The sequence below is a fragment of the Pipistrellus kuhlii genome, unplaced genomic scaffold (genome assembly GCF_014108245.1).
Source record: "Pipistrellus kuhlii isolate mPipKuh1 unplaced genomic scaffold, mPipKuh1.p scaffold_m20_p_11, whole genome shotgun sequence".
Classification (NCBI taxonomy): Eukaryota; Metazoa; Chordata; class Mammalia; order Chiroptera; family Vespertilionidae; genus Pipistrellus; species Pipistrellus kuhlii.
This window is the reverse complement of record NW_023425416.1, coordinates 12,717,823-12,733,540: the sequence shown is the minus strand read 5'-3', so window position 1 is coordinate 12,733,540 and position 15,718 is coordinate 12,717,823. Positions and strand designations below refer to the sequence as shown.

General features: G+C 38.9%; 1 long non-coding RNA gene and 1 pseudogene across 2 annotated transcripts; both read right to left on the bottom strand.

The window, feature by feature from the left end:
* Nucleotides 1-2,854: 2,854 nt before the first annotated feature.
* On the bottom strand, nucleotides 2,855-4,779 carry LOC118715109 (annotated as a pseudogene).
* A 1,476-nt stretch (nucleotides 4,780-6,255) lies between these two features.
* Nucleotides 6,256-14,492, bottom strand: LOC118715110. 2 transcript variants are annotated; one of them, XR_006741073.1, is made up of 4 exons: nucleotides 13,917-14,492; nucleotides 13,422-13,593; nucleotides 11,470-11,566; nucleotides 6,256-6,858 (listed from the first exon to the last, which is right to left on the bottom strand). It is a non-coding gene; the product is annotated as an uncharacterized LOC118715110 (long non-coding RNA). The 2 variants fall into 2 exon arrangements; XR_004986774.2 differs by having other exon boundaries at nucleotides 13,422-14,492.
* Nucleotides 14,493-15,718: the final 1,226 nt, after the last annotated feature.

The following is a 15,718-nucleotide window of genomic DNA, read 5'->3' as shown; positions in this document are numbered from 1 at the left end:
AAGATGAGTTACATCATCTCCATTTAATCCTCACAATAACTATCAGGGAGATACCACAGGCATACCTTGTTTTAATGTGCCTTGCTTGAGCTTCACAGATGTTGCGGTTTGTTTGTTTTTTACAAATTGAAGGCCAGACTCCACCTGCAAAAAGATTACAGCTGGCTTTCTTGGACAAAAAGATTACAACTGACTTTATTGAGGTAATCTGGAACTGAACCTGCAGTATATCTGAGCTATTCCTGTATTATGCACAATTTAAAATACATATTTTTAAAAGTATTTCAAGACCTTGAATAAAATGAAGTTATGGAAATCAGAACTTGAAGTTAGGCCTTGTTAATTCCATCACAAAGTACTTACACCTGACTACTTCTCCAAGACCTAATCTCCACAGCAGCTGTGCACCTTTATGTATTATGGATGAAGACATGAGGATTGACACCTCGTTTAGTCTCCTGGCAGCAAGATCAGAATTGGAACCCAAATCTTGATTTTTAAACTCCAGCTGTCTCCCAAGAAGATAACTAACCAAAACTATAATTATAACAAAATTCTAGGCCAGGGCTTGGGAATGTTTGCCACTTGGGCCACTTAAGGTCCAGGAAATCATTTGGTCTGGCCCTGCCAAGGCATTAGGAGTGAAATGTTTGACCAAATATAACAGGCTAATTTTTAAGTTGATAATTTTGTTAGGCCAGCGAATGAAGTCAGAAATATCCAAATGGCCCTTTGCAGGAAAAAAGGTTCCCCACTTCTGCTCTAGGCCTTGCTACTTAGAGAACATCCTCAAGAGCAGCATGAAAGTTGAATTCCTATGTCCTGTGATAAACATCCCGGTATGGAATAACAGCCTATATGGAAAAGCTTAATCATGGTTTGCCCAACCTATTTGAATCAGCTGAGTAAATGGAAGGACAATGAGTATAATAAAACAATTATTCCTTTTAGTAAACAGTTCATGTAAAAACATGAAAAAATACTGATGAAAACATATGAGCTATATTGAAACAAAATGCTCATTTAAAAAGCGTTATTTTATTGATTTCAGAGAGGAAGGGAGGGGAGAGAGAGACAAATGGTGATGGAAAAAATAAAATAAATAGGAAAGGGCAGTAGCCCAAGATCAAACAGGAAACTAATAATTATTACAGTTAACATATATTGAGTACTTTCTATGTGCCAACCACTGGTATAAGAGTATTTAATGTATTATCTCATTAATCCCCACACAAAATACTAATGTTATCTCTATTTTACAGATAAGGAAACAGACAGAGTATTTAACTTTCTTAAGGTCATTTAATTTATAAATGGCAGAACCAAGATTCTAACCCAGGCAGTCTGCCTCCAAAACCGATGCTCTTAATAACTGCTATATGCTAACTTCTCTTCTTAGTGGCAAAACGAAGTCCAGAACCCAGTGCATTTTCCACTTTGCCATTTCATATCACTTCCTCAAACAGTACTTTAAAAGACAGGATATAAATGGTATAATTCAGCAATACTATCAGTATTACTGATGTATAAACCTTTGACTACACCATTTTACTTCTAGAAATTTATAATACAGATATACATACTCATTCACATTCTTAATGTTTATTCAAGGATATCCACTATTGGTTGTAATGGGGCAAGAGTTTGTAATAGCAAAGGATTGGAAACAACCTAAATATCTATCATAGTGTATATCCATACAATGGAATACTGACATATAAAGGAATGAAATATTGATACATGCTACCATGTGGAAGAACCTTGAAAAAATTATGTTGAGAGAAAAACTAGATACAAAACGTTACATATTGCCCAAACCGGTTTGGCTCAGTGGTAGAGCGTCAGTCTGCGGACTGAAAGGTCCCAGGTTCGATTCCGGTGAAGGGCATGTATCTTGGTTGCAGGCTCATCCCCAGTAGGGGGTGTGCAAGAGGCAGCTGGTTGATGTTTCGATGAGCTAGAAACATCGATGTTTCTCTCTCATCGACGTTTCTAGCTCTATCTCTCTCCCTTCCTCTCTGTAAAAAAATCAATAAAATATTAAAAAAAACAAAAACGTTACATATTGTATGATTCCATTCATATGAAAGTTGAAAACAGGCAAATTCATAAGAACAGAAGATAGGTGGTTACCAGGAGCTGGGGAGAGGAGAAAATGAGGACAGATTGCTAATTATGGGATTACCTTTTGGGGTAATAACAATATTCTGGAACTAGATATGCTGTTAGTTGCACAATTTTGTGAATATACTAAACCCCACAAATTATACAGTTTAAAAGGATAGACTGTATAATATATGGATTATATCTCAATTTTTTAAAAAACAGAGAACATATGCATTCCCTAAAAAAATACTCCAAGCAGCAGACTCTCCCATCGGCTTTGAGGAAGCAAGCTGCCATGAATTCTACAGCTGCCAACAACTTGAGAGCACTTACCGTAGAAGAAAATTCTTTCCTGCTGAGTGTACAGGTGAGAAAGCAGCCCAGCTGACACAATGACGTCACCGTTGTGAGACCCAGGCACAGAAACCAGCTAAGCCATACCCAGACTCCAACATATAGAAACTGTGAGGCAATACATGGATATTGCTTTAAGCCACTAACATTTTGGATTTGTTACACAGCAACAAATCTAGCTGGTGTGGTTCAGTGGTTCAGTGTTGATTTATGAACCATGAGGTCATTGTTTGATTCTGTTCAGGGTACGTGCTCAGATTTTAGGATTGATCCCCAGTGTGGGTTATGCAGGAGACAGCCAATCAGTGATTCTCTCTCATCATTGATGTTTCTATCTTTCCTTCTGTCTTCCTCGCTGAAATCAATAAAAATAAATGTTTATTTTATTTTTTTAATTTTCAAGGTACTTTGTTGTTAAAACAGGTCACAACACTAAGCCTCTGGCCTGTTCTGCCAATGTACAAGCTACAAATGCTTGCCCAGTAGCTAAAGGGCACTCTGCAGTAGCATGTTTAAAAATTGAATAAAAATCAATATAAAACAAAATTCAAATAGTTTCCAAAGGAATACAGATAAGTGTGACCCTGTCACCTACGCCTTCCACCTTGTTCCATCTGTGCCAACCCCACTTACAAAGACATTTCAAAATTATCAATAATTAAGTTAAATGGTCCCCCCAAGCCCCTTAATTCAAGCTACACTTGCATAACAGCATCAAGAATGGCATCTACACATTAACAGGAGCTGAAATCCCACTCTCCCAGCCACCAGACACAAGCAGAGCACTGGTGTTTCTGCTTCTCCACCTCGGGCTGGAAGTCATTCTGGACTTGCCACATCAGTTGCCATGCCAACCATGACATCACACAGTAGATGGCCTGCCTCTGAAATCCATTGAAAATAGAAGCAGCAGCAATTGTGTAAGCACCCATGTTTTCAAAGAGCATCCAGTCCCCCCATATGCATCTTGGGTAAGCTGCAGCGCTCTACAATGTAATCGAGGCTGTCACAGGTTGGCCCCACATGCTGGATGAAGAATACCTCTCGCTGAAACCGGTTTGGCTCAGTGGTAGAGCGTCGGTCTGCGGACTGAAAGGTCCCAGGTTCGATTCCGGTCAAGAGCACATACCTTGGTTGCGGGCATGTCTCCAGTAGGGGGTGTGCAAGAGGCAGCTGATCGATGACTCTCTCATCGATGTTTCTAACTATCTCTCTCCCTTCCTCTCTGTACAAAATCAATAAAATTAAAAAAAAGAATACCTCTCATCTGGTTTGGGACTCTTCTGCAGAAGGTGCTTCATGTGCACATGATCATAGAAAATGCAATTAAACGATCCATATACTCCATCACTTATGTAATACATAAAGGTTTTTTCACTTAATTCATCAGAACCTGTTCCTTTACTACCAGTCTTTTGGCAATTAACTGCAATTGTGAAAGCTGATGCAACATAGTATCTGCCTGGCTCAGCGATGAGTGTCACTCCCGAGGCTATTGTAAAATACTGGGTTAATTACTGTATTAAGATCCAGGAAAGCCACCACCAATATCCAGCAGATACATGTTGAAACCAACCTCAGCTCCCATGTCAAAGGCATAGGGGGCATCAGAGATGGCCTGCATGAAGATCTCAGGGTCAGTACGCCACTTCCCATGTGGAAGCTGACACCAATGACATCAATATGTAGTAGCTCTTTCGCTTGTTCCAAAAAGAAGCTTGCTGGTTTTAAGTATGGCACCAAATTTAACACCGAGACCACGGGCTGCTTTGCAATCCGTAAAACCAACTTTGCCTTTGGATGTGAGCTGGCAACTTTCATCAACTCGACTTCACTATCAAAAGTCATCATCTGGATCCCATTAGTGGCATCTCATTTAATCGGAAACACTTGTTTACAAGGATTTGCATAGATAATCCTCCCTGGAGGCACCCCAAGACTCTGCACTAATTGTATTTCAGTCTTGCTGGCATAGTCAAGTCCTCTCCCGAGGACAGCTGGAGCCTTCACTGTGGTTCTGCTGTCACTGCATTTGACTGAATAAAAGGGGGTATACTGAGGGAGAGCTTTTAACCACTTCAGGTGTTTCTTCAGAATGTCTTCCAGATCTGCAACAGAGAAGGCATCCTTATCACTGGAAGAAGAGGCTTCGTCAGTTTTTTGGTCTAGAAGGTCCTTGGCAGTAAAGCCCTCATTGAGGAAATAGCAGTCAAACTCTTCATTACTAACATTGTTCAAGTTCATGGTTTTTGGATGTTCCAAAATGCAGCACAAAGGAAAAGGAAGAGGAAGGACTTAAGAAATTATTACCAGTTGTTCATAAATGCATCTCTCCAGGAATTCCAAGTCCACAGAAGATGGGCGTCCTCTTGGTACAGCAGTAGAAATGCCCTAAGAGTGCAGGGGCACCTCAGGCTAACCCCATGGAGGCCTCCTTACCTACCCACCCCCACTTCTGCTCTCTCTAAAAATCAATGGAAAAAACAAACCCTTGGGTGAGGATTAACAACAACAAAATTAACATAGAGGTTACAACCTGCCTGGCATTTTTTTAAAGTGATTTACATAGGTTAACTTTATTTAATTTTCACATAAATTCTATGAAGTAGATACTCATTTTTTTTTTCTGATAAAGAAGCTCATTATGTGCAAAAAAGAAAAAAAGAAAAAAAAAGAATAGAATGTTAGCATCTGTACCCCTGAAAGGGAAATGCAGTTAAGTATATGCACTTATTTGTATAAAACTTTTGTGGAAGGCTACATAAGTAAATAGCAAATTGGTTGCCTGAGGAAAGGGAATGGTCTGGAAGACAAATGGGAGAGACTTTCTCACTTTATATCCTTTCATACTTTAAAGCAAAAGAAGATTTTTAAAAATCCTGTTCATATAAGAGTGAAACAGTAATATCTTAATAATCATCCAGAAAGCCAATACAATAATTTTATGTTTTGTTTTGGGTAGTTTCTCCGCCCTTGGATAGTTTCTTTTATATATATATACACAGACACATTTTATTGATTTTACACAGAGAGGAATTGGAATTGAGAGGGAGAGAGAGTTAGAAACATCGATGAGAGAAACATCGACCAGCTGCCTCTTGCACTCTCCCACTGGGGGGATGTGCCCGCAACCAAGATACATGCCCTTGACCGGAATCGAACCCGGGACCTTTCAGTTCACAGGCCGACACTCTATCTACTGAGCCAAACCGGTTTCAGCTCTTTAATATATTTTTATTGATTTTAGAGAGGAAGGGAGAGGGAAAGATAGAAACATCAATAATGAGAATCACGAATTGGCTGCCTCCTTCACGCCCCCTAATGGAGATCAAGCCTCCACGTGCCCTTGGCCTGAATCGAATCTGGGATCCTTCAGTCTGCAGGCCGATGCTCTATCCACTGAGCCAAACCAGCTAGGGCTATGTTTCTTTTTAAAATTATTTTAAAAATTTTTCAATTACAGATAACATACATTATTATATTAATTACAGATAACATACATTATTATATTTGTTTCAGGTGTACAACACAGTGATTAGACATTACATTACTTACTAAGTGATCATCACAATAATTTCACATCCATCTGACAGCATACATAGTTATTAGAATATTATTGACTATATTCCCTATACTGTATTTTACATCCCCCTGACTATTCTGTAACAACCAATTTGTATTTCTTAATCCCTCCACCTTTTTTACCCATCCCCTCAAACCCTCCCATCTGGCAACTATCAAAATGTTCTCTGAATCTATGAGTCTATTTCTGTTCTGCTTGTTCATTTTGTTTCCTAGATCCAATTGTTGATATGTATTGCCATTTTAGTGTTCATATTTTTTATCTTTTTTCTTCTTCATACAGAAGACCCTTTAACGTTTCATATAATTTGAAGGTGTGACCAGCCCATTCTGTATTTCTGGCCTCCTACCACTTTCAATGTGGTCTCTTCTTTAATTCTGTAGTTGTAGGACTTCCATTCAGGTGGTTCTGAATGATGGTGGTTCTGTAGTTTAGTTGTAATTTTGATATCTTGACTGGAAGCTCCCATATATTTCAATACAGAGGAATTATAGACTTCCACATGCTAATCATAGCAATTAAGTAAATATATAATCAGAGTTAAAAGATTTACACATAGTAAAACAAAAGCATTAATAATGTACCTTTGAAGTGAATAAAGTCACTAATAAGAATTGATAGTAACAACAATCTGTAACATTTGCAAAGCAATTTCATGTGGGGTATTTTTGTTATGTTTTGTTTTGTTTCTTAGATAAAAGATGTTATCTGATGCTCACAAATACCTGAATCTTCAAATCTTCAAGGTTACACAACTAGGAAGCTGCTTTCTTTCTTTCTTTTTTTTCTCTGGACATTTCCATTGAAATGCAGCTCTAGGGAAAGATAATAGAGGCCAATCAACAAAACCATCACTAATAGATCTAATTAATAAACTTTAAGGATCTTAGAGATTAATTAGTCTGGTTATTATATGAATAAAGACAGTATTATAAAACTACAATTTCATTGCCTATTCAGATGCATTTAAAAATATGAAATTGCCATTCCTTCCAGATGCTTAAGCTAAAATAATAATCTTATTGAATAGATATTTTTTGAATTTGTCCTAAGAAAGTATAAGAAAGACCCTTTTACTTTAGCAACAATCTGGAATGAAGTTCACCAATGGTTTGTCTGGAAGTCTTTCCATGCAATGAAGAGAAGGCAGAAAAAGAATCCTAAGTTGAAAATAAGAATATAGTGAGGGATGAGCAAGTATGCAAGTGTCCCTTAAACTACTATGCCAGCTGATGATAACTACAAATCTCCACTAAATCCAGTAGTTAAGAGCTGTGACTAATGTTTACATTTTTGTTTCCTTTTTGAATCAAACTCTTCTAAATCTTCTGTTACATGTAATGCCCTGGATGAATCTTACAGGCATAATGAGCCAGACAGAAATAATCTATGGTAATAAAAGAATAGTGTTTCCTTTTTGGGAGAGGGGGTGGTATATTGACTCAAAGGGGACATGAAAGAACTTTCTGAAATTATGAAAATGTTCTATATCTTGATCTAGGTGATGTAACAGACAATGTACACATATTTAATTTTTATTGAACTGTGCCCTTAAGAGATATGCATTTTATTCTATGATGTTATTCTTTAATTAAACAACAACATAAGCAAAATGAAACAAAACTCTACAGGTTCTTATTATCTTATATAACAAAAGGCTAATATGCAAAACTCGCTAGGATGCACACTGACCACCAGGGGGAAGACGCTCAACACTGGAGCTATCCCCTGGTGGCCAGTGCACTCCCCTTGGGAGACAGTGTCTTCTATTAATTTTTGCTCCCAAAGATGCGCTAGGTCTTATTTTCAGGGGATGTCTTATTTTTCCATGAAGAAGAATACGGTACACATTTATTGTTAAATGAAAATAAAGGAAATGTATTACCTGTATATGGTACGGTAGTACGGAAGTTGTCAACACAAACCAGACAAACTGTGAATCCTACAGTATCAAGAATTTACTCATTTATTCAATGACAATCATGTCATCTTCTGGAACATCATCATAACAATCCAATTCCTGAATTTCCTGGTGAATTTCTTGTGACTCCATTTCTTTCAGAATCAGTGGACCAAATCTCTCATGTATCAAGGTGGGGGGAGGGGGGTCACTTAAAATGACACAGGGGGGATCAGAGGGAGGAATCAAAATGGCACAGGAGAATCAGAGGGGGGATTACTATTTTTCTAACCCCTTTTGATCCTCCTGTGTCATTTTGATTGCCCCCTCTGATCCTCATGTGTCATTTTAAGTGATCCTCCTCCCCCCACCCCTGTGCCACTGAACACCTTCACCAGACATCCCCCCTAACCCTTTATTAGACATTTACCCCCTGGGGCCTGCCTGGGGACTGTCACTGGGCTTGCTGGGGCCTGGATCTGGGCTGGAGCAGGGTCTGCCACTGACTGAGAACCTTCAGTCATCATGAGGGCGGCCGAGAGCATCAGGTAGTGTCATCAGAGACAGACCAGAACTCACCACCTTCGCCGTGTCCCGTCTGCCCTAATCCTGTTTTTCTACACGCATCTGTGAAAGTCTCCTCTCTCCCGCCCCACGCTCATTGCTCACTCCGACCTCTGCTCCACCTCCACACAGCAGTGATGTCAGGAGTCCAAGTAACGTCACTGGTTGCTAGACGCCAGTCGGGGAAGATAGAGCATCGGTCTGCGGACTGAAAGGTCCCAGGTTGGATTCCAGTCAAGGGCATGTACCCTGTTTGGGGGCACATCCCCAGTAGGGGGTGTGCAAGAGGCAGCTGATCAATGTTTCTCTCTCATTGATGTTTCTAACTCTCTATCCCTCTCTCTTCCTCTCTGTAAAAAAATCAATAAAATATATTTTCAAAAAAAATCACTTATATAACCTGATTTGGGTTTATTTTATTAAGTATTTACAGGTTTATCTTGATTAAAACAAACTGGCTTCATTATATGGGAATCTAGATTTACCCAAAATATAAATTAGGGTGTATCTATCAACTCTCTTTAAATGATTTATACAAATTTAAAGTGCCTTTTACTGAATTTTAGAAGACAGGTAAATTTTCTTTGCCAAATCCAAGACTTGTTGAAAATCAAAAGGATTTAACTCTTGGAAGTGATCATTGTGTTGTATCAGCTGGTTGGCCAGTCTAGGCCTACTTATAAGATCATTTACACCTCTGCCATTTCCACCTGAAGAAAGCCTCAGGTTTATACTAACTTCACATTGTGTTTGTGGAGTTTTCTAAGAAGGAGGTTGGTGCAAAAAGAGGAAAAAAATGCTCAAGAGGAAGTGGTACACTACAAAAGTGCAAAGAGTGGAAAAATATGTGGGGGGGAAAGTGTTTTAAGTTTTATGTTTTTATAATAAAGGAGGGCAAAGAAACTTGTATAGAAATTCATGTTTTCAGAAGAATAACGTCTCCTCATTCAATTAGGAAGACTGAATAAATTGGAGGGAAAGGAGTAAAACTACAGAAAGAACATTTGAATATATCTCCCTATAATTTATCATATGCTTTATTTATTCTCACAACAAATATTTCTTAAAGACTCTATCTGCTACCAGACCCGAGTCTGGCCTTCTGGGAAACCAACTGAAAGTAAACATTCATCCTGCCCCTGGGTTTATAGTCTTGTGCTCCCATCACCTGATTGAATCTTCATAGCAGTCACCAGAGAAATATTGCCACTTTTAGCAGAGAAGGAAATGGTAGCTTAACTGTCTTGTTGAAGGAAACACCACTATATGAGCAAGGGATAAACAGGACTCAAATTTACATCTTACTCCAATTTCAGGCTCTTGCAACTACATTTGCTTGTAGATCTCTGGGATCTTTAATTTGTTAATTAAGGCTCTCAAGAGAAATAAAGATAAATTATGAGGTTACAGCACTAATGCTTTTTAATCACTCCTCCATGTATCTCTTCTCCCGTTTGTCCCTCTTTTATTCTCAGTGAATAGGAAACTTCCCACCCACAACCTTACAAACACTTCATTTTCACTTTTTCCTAAGGCACCTAGGATTTGTATAATTTGTGGAAGACAGAATTAAGTCAGTCTTCCAGTTTCCTTGACTAACAACAGGACTGAAAATCTGCTTCCCTTTTATGTCACATGACTCAGATTATTGCTTTATTATTTGGTGCTTCGTAGGACCAGAAAGCTACTCAGACTTTACCTTTGGATATTTTCTCCCCCAATGCATAAAAGCCCCAAAATAAAAGGTATAGCTGACATGACCTCTTGCTATACCTGATTTTTAAAAGGACCTTAATTAGCCCTGGCCAGGTAGCTCAGCTGATTTGAGCGTCCTCCTGATACACCAATGTTGTGGGTTCAATTTCTGGTCAAGACACATACAGGAAGCAACCAATAAATGCATAAATAAGTGGAATAACAAATACATGTTTATCTCCCTCCTTCTCTCTCCTCCCCTTTTTCTAAGATCAATAAAAAAATAAAATAAATGTAGACACTAATTAATAAATGTCCCATCAAATAGATGTGCAAATAATATTTGGCCACACAAAAAAATAAAATACTGACACATGATAAAAAAAAAAATAGATGAACTCAAAAACTATGCTAAGTGAAAGAAACCAGTACAAATAGCCAAATATACAATTTCATTTATATGAAATGTCTGGAATAGGGAAATCTATAGAGACAGAAAGTAGTGGCTATATAGTACTGGAGGAATGGGTAGATTTAGGGTGGAAGCTAAAAGATCCAGGTTTCTTTTTAGAGTGATGAAAATGTTCTCTTATAATATATTCCAAATTCTTTTTCTAAAAATTGTATTTCAACTATTTAAAATACAAGTTAGATTATTGTTTGGCTTTAAATACCTATTTCAAGTGTCCTTTGCCATAATATTCTCAAACACACACAAAAACATGTTTTTCCCAATTATCTTCCCACTTAATGTAAAAATATTCCTGGCTAGGAGAAATATGCAAAAATAGATACAAAAATTACAGCCTAGAATATTAGTACCCCACCCCCAGTGGCTCTGAAAAGATAGGCAACTAATTATTATTTTAAGTTTTCTTCTAAGAAGTCTTTAGGGAACCAGCCAAGTTTAAATAGGGTAATTATAGATCTATGGTTGCAATTTACATAAATTATAGAAACATAACACCAAACATTTATCTAATTGAAGACAATATGGTGTTTGGTTACATATCTAGAGGAATTCTACCTGTGGTTTGTGCCATTCTCTTGAGAATCATATTCTCTTGGGACAGAATATGCTTGCTAATAATATTTAAAAAATCAGTCTTGCTTTACTTCTTAAAAACCTCAAAACATATATTACATATAAAATACTATTTGTATGTATTTCTTTAATAAAAATAGTAATAAAATAATATAACTCCATAATTCCTTTAGGAGATATTTATCCACATCCCTAACAGAGATGTTGATCAGTTGCACTCACCGTTATGTGCTGCTTCTTTCTTTAAATGTGAATGAACTCTTCACTCTCCTAGTCAGTCTGTAATCATAGGTCCTATGACCTTAGTTGAGTTTGTTTCCTGCAAAAATAATAACAATGTAAAATATTTAAGATTGTCAAATTTTACAAGTATTTTATACTCTACATAAGTGTGAAGATACTATTTCTATAAAAAGCATATTAGAATTTAGAATCTTATATAATTGCACATAAGTTGTCCCAAATATTCAAGCTTCAGAAATTATTCAAGCAAAATTCCACATCCCTATTTCCTACCTAAAGAGGTCTGAAATAAGAGTCAAATTGCAAGTTTTATGTATTGTGCGTTTTTTAATATAATCCTATATAATAAAAGCCTAGGATGTTGTCACAAGATGGCCACCCCCATGTCATCACAAGATGGCCACCCCAAGATGGTCAGCAGGGAAGGGCAGTTGGGGGCAACTGGGCTTGTAGGGGAGGGCAGTTGGGGGTGAACAAGTTGGCAGGGGAAGACAGTTGGGGGCTATCAAGCCGGCAGGGTAGGGTAGTTGGGGGTGACCAGGCCTGCAGAGAGGGCAGTTGAGGGCGACCAGGCTGGCAGGGGGACAGTTAGGTGTCAATCAGGTAGGCAGGTGAGAGGTTAGGAACCAGCAGTCCTGGATTATGAGAGGGATGTCCCCCAAGTGGTCCCAGGTTGGAGAGGTTGCAGGTCAGGCTGAGGGACACCCCCCCACCATGCACAAATTTTGTGCACCAGGCCTCTAGTATCATACAAGTCTGTCTCAATGTCTCAAATAACCTCCAACCACAGCCTATCTATAATAACCTAGGACATTTACAAGTCAGGAGAATGCCTTATGCTCTCACACTGGGACACTGCAACTTGTAGATTACTACACCAACATTGCTGGTACTTGTTTATTAAACTTGTTTAGTTAGCAATTACTTACTGATCAACCTGTGCTTGCCAGAACTGTAACTGATGCAGGGATTAAAGACAGACATATATCCTGCTTAAAGAGATAATCAGGCAAAGGAGGCCATCTAGAAGAGGCTCTGAGTTAGCAAAGGCCAGAGAAGAAGTTGAAGTGGAGGGAGCATAATAGGAATGTAGGTAGAGAGGACAATAAAGGAATAAAGATAACTGTGAGAAGCAAACAGATTTATGCTGCAGGGAAGCACAGCTGGTCCTGTGATGGGCAGGGTGAGGCAAGAAGTTGAGAGGCCAATTGATCTAAACCACAGACCCGACATATCTCCTGCCTGAAAAGATAAGAGAGAAGAATTTAAAGACTTTAGGTAGAGTTTGTATGCGTGTGTTTTTAAGTGTTTTTTTTTTTCTTTTGCCTTACAATAGGGGTGTCGAACTCAATCAGAGAAGGGGCCAAAATCTAAAATCCAGCCTAAATCGCGGGCCGAATGGTTTACTGAACAGTCATAAACTGTTATTGTGATGGAAACGCAGCGGAGTGCAGTGATGACAGCGCGGTGCGGGCCACATTGCAAGGCCTGGCTGGACGGATTTGGCCCGCGGGCCTTGTGTTTGACACATGTGCCTTACAATCTTTTACCTGTAATTTTACAATGGAGACCTATATAGCAGAAATAAAGGCACAATGTGTAGATGGATTTAGAGGATGGGAGGAAGCTTGTTCAAATATGTGTAAGTTGACATTGTCATCCAAGTATATTAATGCAGAGATTTCTAAATGGGCCACCAGCTTAAAACATCATCTCTAAAACAGTGAGAAAGAAACAGCTTATTATCTTGTGCTTTTCTTCTCCAAGAACTTTGTTTAAATGGTCATGGCTCCCCCTCCATGGAAGGCAGCTAACTGCTATCACCATATCAAGTTTTAACCAGACATGTGTTTGCAGCCATCCACCCACACAGTCCATCTCATTTCCAAGTTTCTCACACAGGCGAGTAGGCTCTGGTTAATAAAACTTACTGTTGTGTGAAGGGCATCAGGGAGCGAGGATGCTGTGATCAGACACCTCTTTGGCCAACAGCGTGGCCCGCTCTGCCTCCATGCCTTTAGGGTAAGTCCACTCCGGTGCAGCAGCACGCTCTTTAGGCTGCTGGTTAAATTGCAACCTTGGGGCACAGCCTTAGAGCAGCTTCTTGTGTGCAGAGAAGGGTCAGAGAAGGAATGCATGCACCCCTTACAAATAAAAATTCCTCACAGAACAGGGAATGTCTTAACACTAAGGAAGTAGTGGTCTTCCTGTTTAAAAAACCAGACAACTCAGGAGGGTCTGGACTAAAGTTCTGTACTCACACAGAGGGGAAATCAGGCCTCAGAATGTCTGGCCTTTTTTTTTTTTTTTTTTTTAAACTTCATTTCTTTTAGGAGGGTCCAGAAAAATCATAGGCAAATAAAAGGGGTGGAGGTGACTTAGGGGCCCATGTCACCCAGTTTTCAAAATCAGGTAAGTAAAGCCACCTTTTCTGTTTAAGGTGGTGAAGCACATTCCATGGTGAATGAATAATAGTATTACATTTTCATTTTCTCACTGTGCCTCTCAGTTCATCCATGCCCAGGAGGCTGCATCAGGAGACAACAGGTTTTTCCAGGCAGAAAAGATGAAAAAAAAAAAAAACAGTCTTAAAAATTCAACAGTCAAGTGGTTGCTTTTCCTAGAGACACAGCCAGAATACAAGTAATAAACGAATCTTCTCTCTCAGATAGTACCCAGATAAACAAGGGAATGAGCGAATTTAGAAACAGTGCTGCTGTTGCAGTGTAACCACGAATCACACAAAGGACACCTCAATCAAGAAATCGAATTACAGAGTCCTTTACTCAAAAGCCGGCAGCTACGAGGGGGCAATAGCACTCCAAATCTCGCAACCTCAAAATGCTGGCACCATCAGGCTTATATAGGCAGAATATCACAAGGTATCCATTACATCTTTGCGTTTGGAATGAGAAACCTGGTTTGCACAAAGCAGTTACAGAAGCGAAATTGAGCAAGTTACTTATCTACAAGGATTGATGATAGTTCTGGGTCTTTGGATCACTGAGGCAGAGTCCTGGTCTTCAGGTACCGAAGAATGTGTTTCTATGACCGGTAAGATCACAATCAAGAGGATATTCAAACCGCCAACAATGGAGTGTTCAATCGATTGGGATAGCATACAGAAGTTCAGAAAATCAACGTAACTTTTCTATTGTTTTTAGCAAGCCAATAAGCACAGAAGCCAAAACAGCAGGATGATTGCTACCATGCTTCACCGCACCTAGCAAGTGTTTCCTAAGGTTCCGTTTATACGTAAGATGGTGATGTTGGGTCCATATCACACATTACTTTTACTCTGCAATAGGAATGGGAACCTTTTTTATGTCAAGGGCCATTTGGATATTTATGACATCATTTATGGGCCATACAAAATTCTCAACTTAATTAGCCTGCTAGCTCTAACTGTTTGGCTCAGTGGAGAGAGCAGCAGCCTGCGGACCGAAGGATCCCAGGTTCGATTCTGGTCAAGGGCACATGTCTGGGTTGTAGGCTCGATCCCCAGTGCTCGCTCGCACTCTCTCTCTCTGAAATAAATGAAAACATATATTTTTAAAGTAATGAAGTAATAAATATTTCCTTGTAACCAAAACAAAAATAAAAGTAAAAACAAAGACTTTAGGTAGAGGCTGATTCAATCAGATGTGCATTTCAGACCAATCATTCTGGTTTCTGTTATCAAAGGTGGGTTTTAGGGATATAACCTGAAAGCAAGAAGACCAGTTAGGAGACTGTTGCAAAAATCTAGACAGCAGATGGCTTGGGACTTCACTATTCTTGGTCATTGTCAGCCTCGACACAAACAAGGCTGTTACAGCATAAAAGAATTTCACTTGATCTTAGCCAAAAGGCTGAGAAGCGATAGCATAAGAGAATTTCATAGGAAAGAAGGAAAGAGGTGGAAGAAATCAATAATAGCTACTGCAGAAAGCTATTGCTGTCCTCCTTCCCACCACAATCCAGTTTTAAATGTGTCAGTAATTTAAATTCTCTGAAAAGACCAAATAGTAAACCGTGAGATGATGCTGACCGGCGTTTCAAAATAAACCATATAAAGAATGGAAATGCTTCCAATTCGTAATTCAGATGCAGAAGACTTATAATAGTTCACAATTTTTAATCCTCTGTAAAACATTATAGCTATTTTTTCCTATTGGAATTAATAGGGTTTGAAATGGAGTGATAATGAGAAGACTGCATGTCTTTAGATTTCTTTCTTTCTTTTAAA